Genomic DNA, 21,032 nt, shown 5'->3' with positions numbered 1-21,032 from the left:
ATCTGTTTCCAAATAGCGAGATCCTTCATATTGGCTCACCAGTTACACAAATGCTAAGTATTCATAGAAGGACTATAGGTAACCTTTACTTCTCTCTGGTCCCTTTACCAAACCTCTACTTCACTTATAATATTACTTGTTAATATTTTTCATTTCAAAAATATACAGGTAAACACAAGCTTGCTAATTTTCACTTAACTAAATAAATTTTAAAATAGATAAATGTTAAGTTCTCACAACACTAACCTTAGTTTTCATATCCATAAAGCATTTTAGAATTACCCAAACATGAAAATTGGGAATGTATTTGCTTATTTGAAAGAGTCAAAAGCTGAGTCACTTCACTTTTCCTATTGCTTCCAGTTGCTAGAATACTGGCAACCCACAAAAATACATTTAACATACCCATATAGATTCCCAGCACTGAATTGATGGGATCATATTTTTGAACTTTATATATTGGTACTATTTCTGCATGCTTGATTAATTTTTGCTATTATTTAGAAGGAACACACTGAAAAGAACTAATCCACCATAAACTGCCACAGAATAGAGTGGAGCCAGCCACAGTGGTAGGTGGACAAAGCATAGATCCTAGTGAGGATGTGAAGATGAGACCAAGGCCCGCTCGCAGGGATGTTCCCATGTTCAGAAATTTTCCACTGAGTGCGCACGTGGCCACAGTGGAGAGGCCTCTTCTGATGCCCACTGTGTACTATGCAGCTCTGATGAGAAGAGCTCTCCCCACCAATATTTGTGAGAGGAACTGCTATGACACCCTTCACATTAGAATATGGTAACTAATTACGTTGCTTTGGGTCTTGGGCTCTGGTCAGATGATAGTGATTGTACCCACATTCCAGCTCCAGTTATGGCTGCGAAGGTTGTACCGGTTGTCGTCCAAGAGCCTCTCATCATGAAGTTCATGCGAAGAGTTCTCTTCACCTCCAGGGTGGACAAAGCTATAAAATCAGTACTTCCTGCTAAGTACGTATACTTAGAATGATTTCTCTCCTTAACACACCAAGGCCAAATTATGGCCTTTTCAGTGGTTCCAATTTCATTATATATTCCTAAGCCATAGGAGCACCATGCTCCAAGACCAAGCAGGCCATCCACCAATAAGCCATCTTCTCATCTGATCAAAGTTAAGTATTTTTCTATAAATAGCTCCAATATTGCCTCCTTGAGATCTTGGCCAGCTTTTGCACACCAGATACCAGTTCATTGCTAGGTGTTAAGCATATTCCCTGCTGGATGTTAAGAGCCATTGATTCTTTGTGATGGAATTCTTCACAGAGAGGAGACCTTAGTGAAAGCTGGATAGAAAACTCTGGAAAGTGGTGTCCATACACACACAAGTCTTGCAGTCAGCACAGTGGATTTACCAAGCAGATTGAAATGGTCAGTCCCTGGTCACCTCAACCATGCAGTTACCCTTCTGAATAGGCAAAATGCAAATGTGCACACCTCCCTAGCCCTTCACCCACTCCTTACTTCAAATTTTCTTAAGCTGCTAAAATTTAGAGTGCATTTACTACTTCAGCCTAGCTTATTCTGAATAATATAATATTTCTATTTGGGGCATTTTTCTTTTACTATTGGCAGCATGTCTTACATGAGTAGTTACACGTTAGCAATACTATCATTAGGGATGGATAAAAACAATTTATAATATACAAAATTAATTTCTCTGGTGCTTAATATATTTCCAAAAGAAAGGGCACTTGTTATAAAATAAATGTAACAAGTATTTTCAGAGTATTATTTTTGCCAATATTTTGATCTGTGTTGATAGATTTCTTAGTATTATAAGTTTCTTATTGAAAAATGATTTGTAAAGGGGAAAATAGGTTTATAATAAACTTTGCCTTGTCAAATATGACAATTAAAAAATCATTCAATAATATTGAATTGATTTTGAAGAAGGTCATGTGAACACTACAAACAGACTGCTGTGGACTGAATTATGTCTTCTAAAATTCATATCCTGAACCCTCCATAATGGGATTAGTGCCCTTGTGAAAGAGGAAATGACACCAGAGCTGTCACTGCCATGTAGAGTCACCTACAACCAAGGAAGAAGGCTCTCTCCAGGAATTTCATCTGCTGGCAGCTGAATCTGAGACCCTCAGACTCTAAACCTATGAGAAATAAATGTCCGTTGCTAAGCCTCCTGGTCCAAGGTATTTTGTTATAGCAGTTTGAGTAGACTAAGACACAGGTCTAACATTTTCTTTTTCTGATGTTTTATTTCTCTAAAATCTTGGTCAGGATATTGTAAATATTTATTATTACAATTTACCATGAGGTAAAGTGTTAGAAAACTAAGCTAGAGAAGGAGCACATCATGTAATTATATATGTAAAGTATTATAGACCTTAAATAGAGCAAAATCTTCTCAGGTTCCAGTAAAATATGTGATTCACGCAATTTGTGTATGTGTTTGTTCAGAGTCAGGAAGTTGTAACAGCTGGGTTGTAGTGGTAAGAAATGAGCAAAAGAGCCCTATTTAAAAATTATGCTTTGAAATCATTAGTTAACATATCTTTTATTCTATTACTATTGGGTATAAACCAAAGTTTTAAAATATCCTTACTATTCACGGAGATATATACCCTAGTAAAGCAATGATTTTCCAGTGTATCTTCAACCATACAAAAAATTTATTATGATGGGGGGAAAAAGTCCACTCTTTCCAGGAGTGATAGTTATGTCTTTTTGGTTCTATCATCAATAAAAATCCTAGCACTAATGGAGAGTGAGTGTAGAGATTCTGCAGAGACCTGTGGAATTGTACCATACTGATATGGGAAGCTTTTGAAACAAGAAGGCATAGGAAGGACTGAAGGCACCAGGCCATGTTAACAGGCTATTTTGTGCAATCATTTGCTGAATAATGTCCATAATTATAATGAATATATAGAAGTATGTGATAAAATAGCTAACTTTGGTCTATATAGTAATATATAATAGTAGAAGTATTTAGCCTGTCTACTGTCCTGTGATTTGTGGTTTCTTAATGAGACAATAGAAAATGGGAAGGGGAAAAGACATACTGCCTTGACCATAATATCTTCTCAAAATAATTTTTAAATGAATGTGTAGTGAATCCAGTTTTCAGCATGATGGGTTTGCAGTTCATGACACATCTAAATGGAGTATTTAGCTCTCTCATTTTAAACTGGTCATTTGAGATTTGAGTAATTAGTTTAGAAACTAAATGGAGGAAATTCCAGCCATGTAACACCCATTATTTGTTGATTAAATTTTACTTTACCATGGTGTGGCATAACTTTTGTGTATGTATTTTTTTTAAAAGATTTTATTTATTTACCTGACAGAGAGAGAGATCAGAAGTAGGTAGAGAGGCAGGCAGAGAGAGAGGGGGAAGCAGACTCCCTACTGAGCAGAGAGCCCGATGCGGGGCTAGATCCCAGGACCCTGAGATCATGACCCAAGCCGAAGGCAGAGGCTTAACCCACTGAGCCACCCAGGCACCCCTTGTGTATGTATTTTTGTTCACCCTAAGCTTGTACTTCAAATTTGCAGGGCTAATTGCTGACTGAATCTGAGAACATGAGTTTTATTGGTCCTATGATGTAAATACCCTTATGCAATATCCCTAGCTTATCCAGCAAATTCTAAAATAATACTGTCTCCCATTACCACATTTGACCTTTGAGGTGAATATTTTTTCCTCAAAATTAGACAGAAGACAGTTTTTTTCTTTGTATAGCTTTCATCTTTTTCTATTTCTCAGCACTCCTTTAAGTTTGCTGATACATGTAGACTTATTGACAAAGAGGAGAAAGATAAAAGTGTATAGATTTGCTTAAATTATGAAATTTAATATTTTTAATTCCAAATTTTATTCCAAATTCCAAAATTTCTTGAGGATAAAATTATATTTTCTCATATGAAAGTATAACAGATGTGAATTTATTATCTTTGTATTATTTGTATTTGTATTATCTTTGTCTTATTTCAGATTATCTCATAGGTCACATAAGCAGAATACAACCCTGGTCTGGTCTTCTAACAAAATGTTCATATTTCTTTCTTCAGGTACTATACTAACATATCTGGAGGTAATAAGTGTTCATTTTTTTTCTTTATTTTTATTAAATATTTATTTATTTGAGAGAGAGGTAGCGAGTGGGGAAAGTAGCGGAGTCTTCAAGCAGACTCCCCACTAAGCACAGAGCCTGATATGGGTCTTGATCTTATGACCCTGAGATTGTGACCTGAGCCAAAACCAAAAGTTGGCCTTAACAGACTGAGCCACCCTGGGGGCCCCTAATCAGTCTTTGAATAGGTGAAAAAGTATTTTCATTAACTGTTTTATTAAGCTTTTACCACTTTTTCCTAGATTTATTTAGCAGGATGCTGCTATGTCTTTCTGAGCATATGTACATGATGTCAATATGACTGATGAAAAACAACTCAATGTATGTTATCTGTTTTTCCTGAAGTTTCTGGCAGTTTGTTATTTCAAACTACATTTGTAGGCTTCAAAATACAGAAATAACAAAAGCATGCCTGATATTCTTTATATATATATATATATATATATATATATATATATTTTAAAATTTCACAAAAATTAAAATAAAGCTAATGTGTGGAAGGCCTTAATGAAAACATGCCCTTGAAGATGTCATGGGAATTACGAAGAAAAAGAGGCAATGCAGGTTGGAATTACAAAAATAATTTTTCTTTTTTTAGTAAAATAAATTGATTAAAGGAGACTAAATGCTTGATACTTTGTAGAGGGTATGATAATGTTTGCCTGTTAACATTATTTAAACATTAATGCAACATGGACAATATATTCAAGTAAAACAGTTATCCTCTTGGAAATATATTGTTTTTGTCATTTTTCAATAGTAAGAGTGACAAAAAAAGTGAAATATGTCTCATTAGATTTCTAGATGTCTTCTTCTATAATGGCCAATTATAAAATACAAATACATATAATAATTTTTTGTTGTTTAGAGAAAAAGAGAGAGTTCAAATTGGGGACAGCAGACCTGAGGGAGAGCGAGAATCTCAAGCATGCTCCATGCTCAGCTCAAAGCATGATGTGGGGCTTGATTTCACAAACCTGAGATCATGACCTGAGCCAAAACCAAGAGTCAAATGCTTAACTGACTGAGCCATCCAGGTGCCCCAATGAGTTTTTTTTTTTTTTTAAACATAATAGTTGCATTTCCCCTCCTGTGTTGTGCAATGCAATTTTACCTATGTTCAGAGTACATGACAAGGAAATTAGTCTTAATATATTTACTTTGCTTAGATATATTCTTCTGCCTCTAACTTCTTTATATTACAATGGAACAAATATGTGTTATGCTGTTTGTTACATTTTGAAGGTAAGTGATGAGACAGCTGTATGTTTCTAAAGTGGTAGAATTTCCATGTAGCCATTGCAATTCAGGGTGAGGGTCTATCTTAGAAATATGAGAATCAATACATGTAAAAATTAGAGGGTACTTGGTCTTAACTGGCTAAAGTCATATAAATGAAAATGTAAAAATGTTAATTTTAAAATTTATAATAAAAATTGGAAGAGAGATCAGAGTTCAGTAGTTGGTATACTCTCTTGAAAGGCAAATCACATGCAAACCGAAGACAATTAGAAAGTTGGTAGTAGGAATAGAATCAGAAGAAGATGAGTTGATCAGATGATATTAATGGCTAGTGTTAAGGATGTATGGAGTAGTCACCAGTATCAGACAAATCCTTTTGTGGTCTGGAACATTCTTTTCCAAAGTTCTGTGAGGAGTATGTATCTTGGTGGATATCAGTGGAGGAGAGAGAATTGTTGTGGACCAGATAGTCTTTCTCCTCAATTTTAGAATGTTAAGTGATCTGTTTGCAGCTTAAATCACCCCTAGGTAGGGAGAATCTGAGGATTCTAATATGGATTGCATATTTTCTCAAAAGAATCTCTGCAAGACACAATGGAAATGGACTGATTATGTCTTGAATTTGAGAATAGTCGCTCAAGAGCTGGTCAAATTAAGTTTTAGGGAGAAAGAGATTAGATTTTTACATACCTGAAATTTAGTGAAATAACACATTTAATAGACATAGGATCCCAGATAGACAGAGGTCATATTTTTGTCCTCATTTTATCCCATCTCACACTAGCATTTGATATAGTTCACCAGTTCCTTTCTTAAAATCATTCTTTTTTTTGTGGGATCATCAACTTTTTCTGTAAAGGGCCAGATAATAAATATTTTAGGCTTTGCCTAAAGTACAGTCTCTTGTTACAGCTGTTCAACTTTGTTCTTATAGCATGAAAACTATTCTTAGCTTTGGGGTTGTGCAAAAACAAGCAGGGTGAAAGTTTGGAGGCAGGAAATGGAAAAAGATTTAACTCACAGGCTAACTAGTTTTGCTAACTCCTATTCCTTAGGAGTCTACGTCATACATCCACAATTTTCCTTCTACTTATTTTTTTCATTTCTTGTCAGTCCCTTTGGTGGCTATTCCTTCCCTACTCCCTTTCTCATTGTGGTCAATGTTCTTCCCTCTAGTTAAAAATCTCTCTCTAGGTGATCATATTCATTCCTGTAGACTTTGTTTTTATTTTATCTTATTTCATTACACTGTTTTCAGGAAATTTTTGTAGAGAAATTAGTCACATTCTAAGTTTATAACCATTCATCATTATTTGTGCAAGGAACTCCTTTTTAGTATTCATGTCTTTCTTTCATTGTGTTTCTGTGCTCTGCCCTCCCTTTTTATTGTAGTAAAAAACCAGAACATAAAATTTACCATTGTGACCATTTTTTAAAAAGATTTATTTATTTGAGAGAGAGAGCAAGAACACATGAGAACATGTGTGTGTGATGGGAGGGGCAGAGGAAGAGAGAGACTCCCAGCAGACTCCCCACTGAGTCCAGAGCCCACCACTGCTGGATCCAGGGCTCCATCCCAGGACCCTGAGATCATGACCTGAGCCAAAACCAAGAGTTAGGTGCTCAACCAACTGAGCCACCCAGGCACCCCCCAAAATCGTGACTGATTTTTAAATGTACAGTTCAGTAGTGTTAAGTATAGCCACATGGTTGTGTAATGGATCTCCAGGACTTTCATCTTGCAAATTTGAAACTTGATACTCATTAAATTATAACTTCTCTATGCCCCTCTCTCCACCTTCTGGTAACTACTGTTCTACTTTCTGTTTTTGTTTTTGTTTTTTTTTTCCTCCTATGAATTTGATTATTTTAGGTACCTTATATTGTGTGGCATCATACAGTTTTTGTGTTTTGTGACTGGCTGATTTCACTTAACATAATATCTTCAAGTCTTACCCATGTTGTAGCATGTGACAGGATTTTCTTCCATTCAAAGCCTGAATAATATCCCATCACATGTATATACTGCATTTTGTTGGTCCATTCATCCATTGCTGGACATTTGGATTGCTTTTTCTTCTTAGTTATTTTGAATAGTGCTGCTGTGAATATGCAAATACCTCTTTGATACCCTGATTTATTTATTTTTGAATATATACCCAAAAGTGGGATTGCTGGTTCATATGGTAGTTTTGTTTTTATTTTTGCCAAATCTCCATACTATTTTCTGTAGCAGTTGCGCTATTTTACAATCCCATCAGTAGTACAAAGGGTTCCAACTTCTCCATGTCCCCAACACTTGATAGTTTCTATCTATCTATCTAGTAGCCATCCTAATAGATGTGAGGTGTTATCTCACTGTGGTTTTCATTTGCATTTCTCTAATTATCAATGATATTAAACATCTTTTCATGTGCTTGTTGGCCATTTGTATACCATCTTTGGAGAAATATCCTTTTCCCATATTTAAACTGGGTTATTTGATTTTTGTTGTTGTTGAGTTGTAGGACTTCTTTATATATTATATAGATTAACTCCTTATCAGATATATGATTTCCAAATAATTTCTCCCATTCCATAGATTGCTTTCTTTACTCTTTAGTAGTGTCCTCTGGTGTATAAATTTTTAAGTTGCGTATAGTCTTATTTATCTATTTTTGCTTTTGTTGCAAAACCATTGTCAAATCCAATGTCATGAAATTTTTCTTTCCTTTTTTTTAAAAAATCTTTTTAGGAGTTATATTTTTAGGTCTTGCATTTAAGTTTTTAATCCATTTTGAGTTAATTTTTGTGTATAGTATAAAATAAAGGTTTGACTTCATTCTTCTGCATATGGATATTCAATTTTCCCAATACCATTTGTTGACTGTCCTTTCTTATTGAGTAGTCTTGGAATCTTTGTCGAAAATCATTTGATTACATACATAGGTGTTTATTTCTGGACTCTCTATTTGATTCCAATGGTTTATTTGTCTTTATGCTGGGACCATACTGTTTGATTACAGTTTTTTAAAGGCATTCATTTTCACGTTTCATATAAATTCTTTTTTTAAATTAAATTTAATTTTTTCCCAGTGATCCAAAATTCATTGTTTGTTCACCACACCCAGTGCTTCATACAATATGTGCCTTCCATAATGTCTGCCACCAGGCTCACCCCCCTAACCCCCCTCCTCCTAAACCCTCGGTTTGTCTCTCAGAATCCACAGTCTTTCATGGTTTGTCTCCCCTTCCGATTTCCCATAACTCACTTCTCTCCATCTCCCAATGTCCTCCATGTTATTATTCCTTATGCTCCAGAGGTAAGTGAAACCATACGATAATTGACTATCTCTGCTTGACTTATTTCACTTAGCATAATCTCTTCTAGTCCCATCCATGTTGATACAAAAGTTGGGTATTCATCCTTTCTGATGGAGGCATGATACTCCATTGTATATATGGACCATATCTTCTTTATCCATTTGTCCATTGAAGGGCTTCTTGGTTCTCTCCACAGTTTGACAACTGAGGCCATTGCTGCTAACAAGTTTCATATATATTCTGCTAATGCTTTTTAAATTTCAATAAATGGTATATGTACAAATCATTCAGTTTTTACTATATTTCATTCAAGTCTATAATTTTAAGATCTCTGTGTGTTGCTGAATGTGTTGCTTCTACATGTTGCATGATATTTTTAAGTATGCATCTGCCATAATTTAATTAGTGATTTCCTTAGGAATAAACAGTTAGTTTAGCTCTAATTTCCTATTGATGCAAACAATTTCTACCTGAACATATTTGTATATATCCTCTTAATAGACTTGTACAACAATTTTTATATTTAGCTAAGAATGGGATCATTGTATAATAGTTTGAAAACATAATTAATAAGAAAAACCCAGATTGCTTTTGACAATAATTGTCATTTTATAGTCCCACCTGTTGTGCATAAAAATTCCCATCTTCTCATATCCTTGAGGATATTTGATATTACCAGAGTGTTAATAAGGTTTCTAATTGTTGCCATTTTGATAGATATGAAGTGGCATGTTAATGATCTTTTACTTTAATTTTAATGTTTATTAGTGATTTGGAGCATCTTGTAATATGCTTGGACATCTCCTTTTATGAATTGCTTGTTTATATCCTTTGTCTATAATTTCTATTGTTTTTAAAAATTTTTTATTTATTTCTTATTTTTTTATAAACATATAATGTATTTTTATCCCCAGGGGTATAGGTCTGTGAATCGCCAGGTTTACACACTTCACAGCACTCTCCATAGCACATACCCTCCCCAATGTCCATAAGCCCACCACCCTCTCCCAACCCTCCCTTCCCCCAGCAACCCCCAGTTTGTTTTGTGAGATAAAGAGTCACTTATGGTTTGTCTCCCTCCCAATCCCATCTTGTTTCATTTATTCTTCTCCTATCCTCCTAACCCCCCATGTTGCATGTCCACGTCCTCATATCAGGGAGATCATATGATAGGTGTCTTTCTCCAATTGACTTATTTCACTAAGCATGATACCCTCTAGTTCCATCCACATCGTCGCAAATGGCAAGATTTCATTTCTTTTGATGGCTGCATAGTATTCCATTGTGTATATATACCACCTCTTCTTTATCCATTCATCTGTTGATGGACATCTAGGTTCTTTCCATAGTTTGGCTATTGTAGACATTGCTGCTATAAACATTCGGGTGCACATGCCCCTTCGGATCACTACGTTTGTATCTTTAGGGTAAATACCCAGTAGTGCAATTGCTGGGTCATAGTGTAGTTCTATTTTCAACATTTTGAGGAACCTCCATGCTGTTTTCCAGAGTGGTTGCACCAGCTTGCATTCCCACCAACAGTGTAGGAGGTTCCCCTTTCTCAGCATCCTCGCCAGCATCTGTCATTTCCTGACTTGTTAATTTTAGCCATTCTGACTTGTGTGAGGTGATATGTCATTGTGGTTTTGATTTGTATTTCCCTGATGCCGAGTGACGTGGAGCACTTTTTCATGTGTCTGTTGGCCATCTGGATGTCTTCTTTGCAGAAATGTCTGTTCATGTCCTCTGCCCATTTCTTGATTGGATTGTTTGTTCTTTGGGTGTTGAGTTTGCTAAGTTCCTTATAGATTTGGGATACTAGCCCTTTATCTGATATGTCGTTGGAAAATATCTTCTCCCATTCTGTCAGTTGTCTTTTGGTTTTGTTAACTGTTTCCTTTGCTGTGCAAAAGCTTTTGATCTTGATGAAATCCCAATAGTTCATTTTTGCCCTTGCTTCCCTTGCCTTTGACGATGTTCCTAGGAAGATGTTGCTGTGGCTGAGGTCGAAGAGGTTGCTGCCTGCATTCTCCTCAAGGATTTTGATGGATTCCTTTCTCACATTGAGGTCCTTCATCCATTTTGAGTCTATTTTCGTGTGTGGTGTAAGGAAGTGGTCCAATTTCATTTTTCTGCATGTGGCTGTCCAATTTTCCCAGCACCATTTATTGAAGAGGCTGTCTTTTTTCCATTGGACATTCTTTCCTGCTTTGTCGAAGATTAGTTGATCATAGAGCTGAGGGTCTATTTCTGGGCTATCTATTCTGTTCCATTGATCTATGTGACTGTTTTTGTGCCAGTACCATGCTGTTTTGATGATGACAGCTTTGTAATAGAGCTTGATGTCCGGAATTGTGATGCCACCAACTTTGGCTTTCTTTTTCAATATTCCTTTGTCTTTTAGAGGTCTTTTCTGGTTCCATATAAATTTGAGGATTATTTGTTCCATTTCTTTGAAAAAAATGGATGGTATTTTGATAGGGATTGCATTAAATGTGTAGATTGCTTTAGGTAACATAGACATTTTCACAGTATTTATTCTTCCAATTCAGGAGCATGGAACATTTTTCCATTTCTTTGTGTCTTCCTCAATTTCTTTCATGAGTACTTTATAGTTTTCTGCATATAGATTCTTAGCCTCTTTGTTTAGGTTTATTCCTAGGTATCTTATAGTTTTGGCAGCAATTGTAAATGGGATTGACTCCTTAATTTCTCTTTCTTCTTTCTTGTTGTTGTACAAGAAATGCAACGGATTTCTGTGCATTGATTTTATATCCTGACACTTTACTGAATTCCTGTACAAGTTCTAGAAGTTTTGGAGTGGAGTCTTTTGGGTTTTCCACATATAGTATCATATCATCTGCGAAGAGTGATCGTTTGACTTTTTATTTGCCAATTTGGATGCCTTTATTTCTTTTTGTTGTCTGATTGCTGAGGCTAGGACTTCTAGTACTATGTTGAATAGCAGTGGTGATAATGGACATCCCTGCCATGTTCCTGACCTTAGCAGAAAAGCTTTCAGTTTTTCTCCATTGAGAATGATATTTGCGGTGGGTTTTTTGTAGATGGCTTTGATAATACTGAGGTATGTGCCCTCTATCCCTACACTTTGAAGAGTTTTGATCAGGAAGGGATGCTGTACTTTGTCAAATGCTTTTTCAGCATCTATTGAGAGTATCATATGATTCTTGTTCTTTCTTTTATTAATGTGTTGTATCACATTGATTGATTTGTGGATGTTGAACCAACCTTGCAGCCCTGGAATAAATCCCACTTGGTCGTGGTGAATAATCCTTTTAGTGTACTTTTGAATCCTATTTGCTAGTATTTTGGTGAGAATTTTTGCATCTGTGTTTGTTCATCAAGGATATTGGTCTGTAGTTCTCTTTTTTGGTGGGATCCTTGTCTGGTTTTGGGATCAAGGTGATGCTGGCCTCATAAAATGAGTTTGGAAGTTTTCCTTCCATTTCTATTTTTTGGAACAGTTTCAGGCGAACAGGAATTAGTTCTTCTTTAAATGTTTGGTAGAATTCCCCTGGGAAGCCGTCTGGCCCTGGGCTTTTGTTTGTTTGGAGATTTTTGATGACTGTTTCAATCTCCTTACTGTATATGGGTCTGTTCAGGTTTTCTGTTTCTTCCTGGTTCAGTTATGGTAGTTTATATGTCTCTAGGAATGCATCCATTTCTCTCAGATTGTCAAATTTGTTGGCGTAGAGTTGCTCATAGTATGTTCTTACAATTGTCTGTATTTCTTTGGTGTTAGTTGTGATCTCTCTTCTTTCATGTATGATTTTATTTATTTGGGCCCTTTCTCTTTTCTTTTTGATGAGTCTGGCCAGGGGTTTATCAATCTTATTGATTCTTTCAAAGAACCAGCTCCTAGTTTCATTGATTTGTTCTATTGTTTTTTTTGGTTTCTATTTCATTGATTTCTGCTCTGATCTTTATGATTTCTCTTCTCCTGCTGGGTTTAGGGATTCTTTCTTGTTCTTTCTCCAGCTCCTTTAGGTGTAGGGTTAGGTTGTGTACTTGACACCTTTCTTGTTTCTTGAGAAAGGCTTGTACCGCTATATATTTTCCTCTCAGGACTGCCTTTGCTGTGTCCCACAGATTTTGAACTGTTGTGTTTTCATTATCATTTGTTTCCATGAATTTTTTCAATTCTTCTTCAATTTCCTGGTTGACCCATTCATTCTTTAGAAGGATGCTGTTTAGTCTCTATGTATTTGGGTTCTTTCCAGCTTTCCTCTTGTGATTGAGTTCTAGCTTCAGAGCATTTGGTCTGAAAATAGGCAGGGAATGATCCTAATCTTCTGATACTGGTTGAGACCTGATTTGTGACCCAGGATATGATCTATTCTGGAGAATGTTCCATGTGCATTTGAGAAGAATGTGTATTCTGTTGCTTTGGGATGAAATGTTCTGAATATATCTGTGATGTCCATCTGGACCAGTGTGTCATTTAAGGCCTTTATTTCCTTATTGATCTTTTGTTTGGATGATCTGTCCATTTCAGTGAGGGGAGTGTTAAAGTCCCCAACTATTATTGTATTATTATTGATGTGTTTCTTTGATTTTGTTATTAATTGGTTTATATAGTTGGCTGCTCCCACATTAGGGGCATAGATATTTAAAATTGTTAGATCTTCTTGTTGGACAGACCCTTGGAGTATGATATAGTGTCCTTCCTCATCTCTTATTATAGTCTTTGGCTTAAAATCTAATTGATCTGATATAAGGATTGCCACCCCAGCTTTCTTCTGATGCCCATTAGCATGGTAAATTGTTTTCCACCCCCTCACTTTAAATCTGGAGGTGTCTTCGCGTCTAAAATGAGTTTCTTGTAGGCGACATACTGATGGGTTTGTTTTGTTTTTTTATCCATTCTGATACCCTGTGTCTTTTGATTGGGGCATTTAGCCCATTAACATTCAGGGTAACTATTGAGAGATATGAATTTAGTGCCATTATATTGCCTGTAAGGTCTCTGTTACTGTATATTGTCTCTGTACCTTTCTGATCTACTACTTTTAGGCTCTCTCTTTGCTTAGAGGACCTCTTTCAATATTTCCTGTAGAGCTGGTTTGGTGTTTGCAAATTCTTTCAGTTTTTGTTTGTCCTGGAAGCTTTTGATCTCTCCTTCTATTTTCAATGATAGCCTAGCTGGATATAGTATTCTTGGCTGCATGTTTTTCTCGTTTAGTGCTCTGAATATATCATGCCAGCTCTTTCTGGCCTGCCAGGTCTCTGTGGATAAGTCTGCTGTCAATCTAATATTTTTACCATTGTATGTTACAGACTTCTTTTCCCGGGCTGCTTTCAGGATTTTCTCTTTGTCACTAAGACTTGTAAATTTTACTATGAGGTGATGGGGTGTGGACCTATTCTTGTTGATTTTGAGGGGGGTTCTCTGCATCTCCTGGATTTTGATGCTTGTTCCCTTTGCCATAATAGGGAAATTCTCTCCAATAATTCTCTCCAATAGACCTTCTGCTCCCCTCTCTGTTTCTTCTTCTTCTGGAATCCCAATTATTCTAATGTTGTTTCGTCTTATGGTGTCACTTGTCTCTCAAATTCTCCCCTCATGGTCCAGTAGCTGTTTGTCCCTCTTTTGCTCAGCTTCTTTATTCTCTGTCATTTGGTCTTCTATATCACTAATTCTTTTTCTGCGTCATTTATCCTAACAGTGAGAGCCTCCATTTTTTATTGTACCTCATTAACAGCTTTTTTGATTTCAACTTGGTTAGATTTTAGTTCTTTTATTTCTCCAGAAAAGGCTTTTATATCTCCAGAGAGGGTTTCTCTAATATCTTCCATGCCTTATTCGAGCCCGGCTAGAACCTTCAGAATCGTCATTCTGAACTCTAGATCTGACATATTACCAATGTCTGTATTGATTATGTCCCTAGCTTTTGGTACTGCCTCTTGTTCTTTTTTTTTGTGGTGAATTTTTCTGCCTTGTCATTTTGTCCAGATAAGAATATATGAAGGAGCAAGTAAAATACTAAAAGGGTGGCAAAGACCCCAGAAAATGTGCTTTAACCAAATCAGAAGAGACCCCAAATCATGGGGGGAAGAAAGGGGATAAAAAGAGGTTCAGAAAAAAATTAAAAAAATAAAACAAAGAAAAAATATAAAAAAGAGAAAAAATATGTATATTAGATAAACTAGATAAAAAACATTAAAAAAAGAAAAGGGTAAAAGTTTAAAAAAATTTAGGAGAAGAAAAAAAAAGAAAGAAAAATAATTGAAAAAAAAATTAAATTAACACAAGACTAAAGAATCATGGGGAGAAAGCCATGAGTTCCGTGCTTTGCTTTCTCCTCCTCTGGAATTCTGCTGCTGTCCTAGGTATTGAACCTGCTTTTCTTGGTAGGTGAACTTCGTCCTGGGTGGATTTTTTTGTTAATCTTTTGGGGGAGGGGTCTGTTGTAGTGACTCTCATGTGTCTTTGCCCGAGGCGGAATTGCACCACCCTTACCAGGGGCCGGACTAAGTAATCCGCTCGGGTTCGCTTTCCGGAGCTTTTGTTCCCGGAACGCTTTCCGTAGAGTTCCAGAGGATGGGAATGAAAATGGCGGCCTCCTAGTCTCTGGCCCAGAGGAGCCGAGAGCCCGGGGCCCCTCTCCTCAGTGCGCCCCCAGAGAACAGCGCCCAATCACTCCTGTATCCCTGGCCTCCAGCCACGCTCCGAGCTCACCCAGCCTGCGACCGGTTCACGGTAACCCCGAGCTGAGAGCTCAGTTCTCGGCTCTGTCTCTGTAGCCGGTTTCTCCGTTCTAATACGTGTGAGCTCTGCGACACTCCGACACCCCCGATCCTGCTGTGACCCTGCGGGACCTGGAGCCACACTGACCCTGTGTGGGCTTCACCCCGGTTTAGCCTCTGGAGCAATGTCCCTCAGTGGAACAGACTTTTAAAAGTCCTGATTTTGTGCTCCATTGCTCGCCACTTGCTGTGAGCCGTCCCCTCCCCCCGAGTTGTATCTTCCCGTCGTTTTGGATTCACTTCTCCGTCAGTCCTACCTTTCAGAAAGTGGTTGATTTTCTGTTTCTAGAATTGCTGTTCTTCTTCTCTTCAACCTCCCGTTGGATTTGTAGGTGTTTGCAATGTTTAGAAAAGCTATTGAGCTGATCTCCTGCTACCTGATGTAGTTTCAGTCTGCTACTTCTCCGCCATCTTGACTCCTCCCCTATGTATTGGGTTTTTTAAAATCATTTTTGTTTGTTTTTCAGGAGCTCTGGGTATATTTCAGCTATTGACCCCTTATCAGTTATAGATACTGCAAATATTTTCCCTAGTCTATAATCTGTGTATTTAACTTCATCTATAATGGCCTTTTTTGAAAAGAAAATTTAAATTTCAATACAGTCAAATCATGCTTTCTTTATCATTTGTGCTTCTTGAAGTTTTTCTTCAGCCATAGGTCACAAAGGTGTTCTACTACATTTTCATCTATTGGGTCTATACATTTGCTGTTTATATGTAGCTCAATAATTCTTCTGAATTTTTCTTTGTTCATAGTATAAGGTACGAGTTTAGTTTTATTTTCTCCTTTGAGTGTGCCAGCTCTCCTGCAGTTATCTACATAAAAATGTATTCTATTTTTGGTTTTTGGTATACTTTTACCATGTATCAGTTTCTTATACATTGTTTTATTTCTAACCTCTATATTCTATTTTAGTGGTCTGCTTATCTGTTCTACAATATCATATTTTTTAATTGCTTTGGATTTTTGTTATAAGTATATTTTAAAATATGTCCTTGTTTTAGTTTTCAAAGATGATTAAACAATTTGCCAATCATTATTTTTTATTTCAAAATAATTTTTCCAAATTCCCCTAAAATTCTTCTGAGATTCCATATGGAATTTTATTGAATTTAAATCATGGAGTATTGGATTCCTTACAATGTTTATTAAGAACATTAATAAACATATATTTCTCCACATATTGATGTCATATTTTTTATCTTTTATTTAATATTCTTATGAAGTGATTTTATGTGTTCTATGATAGGTTACTTATTAGATTCTTTACAAATTTGTTGTTGTAAGAATAGATTGATATTTTTCCTCTAAGTTTTCTATGTTTGTTGGGGACATAATGAGATGTTCTAGATAGATGATCTTATCCTATGAAAAGAATTACAGATTCCTTGCCAATCTTTAGAACACCTATGCATTTTTCTTTCTTATAGGATTATCTGAGTACTGGGTCTACCACTTACCAATTTTATCAGTTCGGGTATAACCAGGAGTCAGAATCCACAAAATGATTTGACAATTAATAAAAAGAATTATTCACAGAGATTGAAATAACAGGAAATTGACTACTGAGGAGTAAAATAATAAAAAGAGTAGGGGAATTGCATGTATAGGAAGCAGCCACGTCCATAAGGATAAGAAAGAATTCCCAAGGAAGGAAAACATCTAGAAGACCCTCCTACCCCAGGACTGAGATCCCAGCTTCATTGGAGATAGTACAGCCATGGCTTACTGGCCAACAGATGTTGGCTGAGGCTGCAGGGCCATCCAGGAGTGTTCTGGATGGATTCCAGGGGAAGCCAGGCACAGGGAATTACCATGTCCGCAGTTGGCTAGGAAGCCATTCTGTAGGGTGCTGGGGAACCCGCCCTGAGGATATGCTATACCTTAGAAGCCTCTGTGAAGCTGCTCCTTGGGAGCCTGGCAGAGCCGTTTATGGGGAAGGTGTTGGTTCACAACCCTCTTGGGGACCTCCCTAGTGTAATCTGAAACTGGCCCCTCTACTGCTGGGCGAGGACAGACTGAAAAAAGAGGCAGGTCACTCTAGGTTGGTTGGTGGCAGTTTTGATTTAAAAAAAAAAAAAGGAACTTACATAGGTGACTTGTCTTGAGTGGTAGCAAGACCAATAGCTCCCTGCACTCCCCTGCCAAATATTAAAAGCTTATAAAGAGGCCTTACCTGGGTTCAGTCATATATATCATGCAGATGTCCTCAATACCACATAATTGTGTGTCCTTGGAACAGCTTCTGGGAGTAGAAAAGGCAAGTAGAACTCCTATATCAACAACAGCAAGGGGGATGAGGTGCCTCTGATTTCCCCGGTCCAGCTCACGTGTCACCCGGCGGTCACTTCTTTTCAACGACCTTCCCCCCCCAGAAGCACTGAGTTAGCAGCATTCTGCTGGGAAGCCATCTGAGAGGATGATGGAGAAACTGTTCACAGTAGCTTCATACCCATGACTCCTCACTAACAAGTCCCCAGAGAAGAAGATGTCCATAGGGAATTGCCACGTGGTGTTGCCCGGTGGGTGCTGGTGGAAGCATGCGCTGTAGAAGCCGCACATGCTGCAGGAGTCTGGTACGGCAGAAGCTGTGTGGCATACGCTCCATGAGCCGGTTTGGAGGAGCCCATGAGAACTGGGAGAAGAAACCCCTCCCTTGCAGTGTGCCGTCAGCACCTCTTCCTGAAATAGCTTCATACCATACAGATGCAAAGAAGACATATGTACAGGGGGCTGCGAGTGGAGTTGTGCTTTCCCAAATTCATCTTTTGACATTCTAACCCTTAGTCCCTCAGAATCGATTGTATTTGAAGATAGGGTCCTTTTTTTTTTTTTTTAAGACTTTATTTATTTGACAGAGATCACAAGTAGGCAGAAAGGCAGGCAGAGAGAGAGAAAGAGAGGAGGAAGCAGGATCCCTGCTGAGCAGAGAACGGAATGCGGGGCTCAATGGATCCCAGGACCCAGGGATCATGACAGGAGCAGAAGGCAGAGGCTTTAACCCACTGAGCCACCCAGGCGCCCCAAGAAGATAGGGTCTTTAAATAGACCTTTAAGGTTAAATGAGTTATTAGGGTAGGCCTTAATCCACCATTTCTGGTGTTCTTATGAGAAGAGGAGGCTAGGATACAGACCTGTACAAAGGAAGACTTGAAGGTAATGGGAGAAGATGACCATCTACAAGCCAAGGAGAGAGGCCTCAGAATGAAACCCACTCTGTGGAGATCCAATCTCAGACTCCTAGCCTCCAGAATTATGAGAAAATAAATAAATAGAAAATAAATTTCTGTGGTTTAACCCAGTTTGTGGTACTATGTTATGGCAGCCCTTGCAAACTAACACACAGGGTCTATTTCTATGACGAGCAGGCAGTGAAGCACAGATGTGTGACAGGACATTACAAATGGATAACTGACACATTAGGGTTATAAGCTTAGAAAGTTAAAAACATTCTCTGAACCTGTTTTCTTATCTTAAAAAAAATGGAATCCTTGCCAAAATGGAAAGCTTTTATTCCCCAAACTCTTAAGAATTACTTCCATTTTCTCCCTCTCAATCACCCAGAGGACTTTCTTATTCAGGTAGACCCCAACCTTTGGAATCAAAAAAATTTGCTCATTTTGGCACTGATTAGTTCTGTGACCTCAGCTAAGGACTTAACTCTGTGAACCTCACTTTCTTCCTATGGAAAATGAGGGTTCTAAAACTTACTGCCTTGTGATGTTGTAAGGATGAAATGAGAGAATATATTGATATAAAACACACAGCACTGTGCTTGGTGCACAATTAGTGCTGGTTAAATTGCAGAACATTGTTATCTTTGTCACTCTGATGTTTAATAGAATGGCTCTTATTAATCTGTGAAACACGTATTTGTTGCTGAACAAGCTGAACTGAATAGGTTTTCAAGGGGAGAATTATAGACATAAGAACAGGCAATGTATGTGTATATTGGGGAGTGGGGACTATGTTTAGATAGATTAAGTATTACCTAGGACCTTTAAAATCATAAAAATGTCTATGATCACATGTAGCGAAGTAGGTGTGGATGGCCAGCCACACACGAGTATGTTGCCATTCTAGTGTTATAGGGGATAATAGATTTCACTGAATACCCAGGAAAGAAAACAACAACAAAAACAACAAAAAACCCAAACAAAGAATGAACTTCCTGAAACAAAATGGAAATGGTTTAAATATGTTACCCCCAAAGAGTCAAATCTCTGAGAAAGGAACTAGACCAAAAAAAGGGAAACCCGTCAAGCTCAACTTGTTTTCAGAAAGTCCCTAATTAAATTATGACAGCAAAATCCAACAGGTACAAAACAAATCTGATTTTAATACCTATCAACCTCTTAGCTCTTGTTTTGGGACAGCTTTAATAAGGGCTCCCCCACTGTTTCATATTTTAGAATCTTTCTCTTAAGATAACATGGCAGGAATCAATAAGTTTATTTTAAATCTTACATCTAGAACAAGGTCATGCAAGGTTATGTCTTCAGTAAACTGATTGTTTCAAGCTGAACTTGTGTATTAGTGCTGAGGCGTGAACAAACATAAGGCTTTTCAACACCAATGCAGGGAGAGCAACACACAATTAGATGTTGAGATTTCTAATGCTAAGTGAACAGAACTGAGATTTTAAAAATTAAAAATGTGACTGCTAACTTTTGCTCTCAAGGTACAGACCGTCACACACATAATTACAAGATTTACTGCTTAATATCCTCTTAACCACTGAAAGTGATTCTGTTTATGTTAGGAAAAAGAAACCAAGTAGAAAGGTCATTATGTTGTGTCTGCAGTTCTCACTCCTAATATGTGAGTCTCATTTATAAGTAGAGGAAAAAAATCAATAACCCTTTTAAGTTGCCTTGGATTCCAAGTGGAAAATGCTTTAACCCACTGCACTGTGGTGACTTAGAGCCACTGTGAGATATTATGCAATGTTGTTTCACCAAGGATCCCAGCTCACTTCAATAGCTCTTGATTGCATTGTTGAGTCTGTCTTGGCTGAAGCAAATGAATGCTGTCACTGCTTCCTCAAAGTTTAACTCTTTTATTCACCAGTTGTTCTTTATCATTTTCTTGAAAGTTACTTTTGCTTTTATAGAAGTCACCTGGAAGATTAAAGTGGTTTCAGAAACACAGTTCCAGCAGCCCACGAATGAAAACCTTCAGGCTCTTAATTTAATTATGTCCAACTAATATTGGCTAAGCACCAACTCTGTGTAACTTCTCACATATGAGGTGTAACAGCTGACAAGAAACGAGTAAGACAGTTCCTGTTTTCAACAAGCTTTACTTAACCTTGGAGAATGAATTAATATAAATATCTACAATTTAAAGTTCTATGTAAATGCCATATGAGAAGAGAAAAAAAAATGATGTCCTACACACATCAAGTTACAAGGAAGTAAAGGCTTTAGGAGCCTTGAGGGATAGATGAAAATTTGAAATGAAGAAGCAGGGAGATTGCTATTTGGGGGCATGGCAATTGATAAGTAAAAATGAAAGCAGAATAAAGACCAGACCTTTCCCAAGTTATAGCGCAGGTATTAGAAAGATGAATTTGAAAAGTAGGTGGA

At 37.2% G+C, this 21,032-nt stretch overlaps 1 pseudogene; it reads right to left on the bottom strand.

Moving 5' to 3' along the window:
- Positions 1-247: 247 nt before the first annotated feature.
- Positions 248-17,261, bottom strand: LOC123940787 (annotated as a pseudogene).
- Between the last annotated feature and the right edge of the window lie 3,771 nt (positions 17,262-21,032).

This window comes from Meles meles, chromosome 4, assembly GCF_922984935.1.
Source record: "Meles meles chromosome 4, mMelMel3.1 paternal haplotype, whole genome shotgun sequence".
NCBI lineage: Eukaryota > Metazoa > Chordata > Mammalia > Carnivora > Mustelidae > Meles > Meles meles.
Note: the sequence above shows the minus strand (reverse complement) of the source record. Positions and strands in the feature narration are given on the sequence as shown.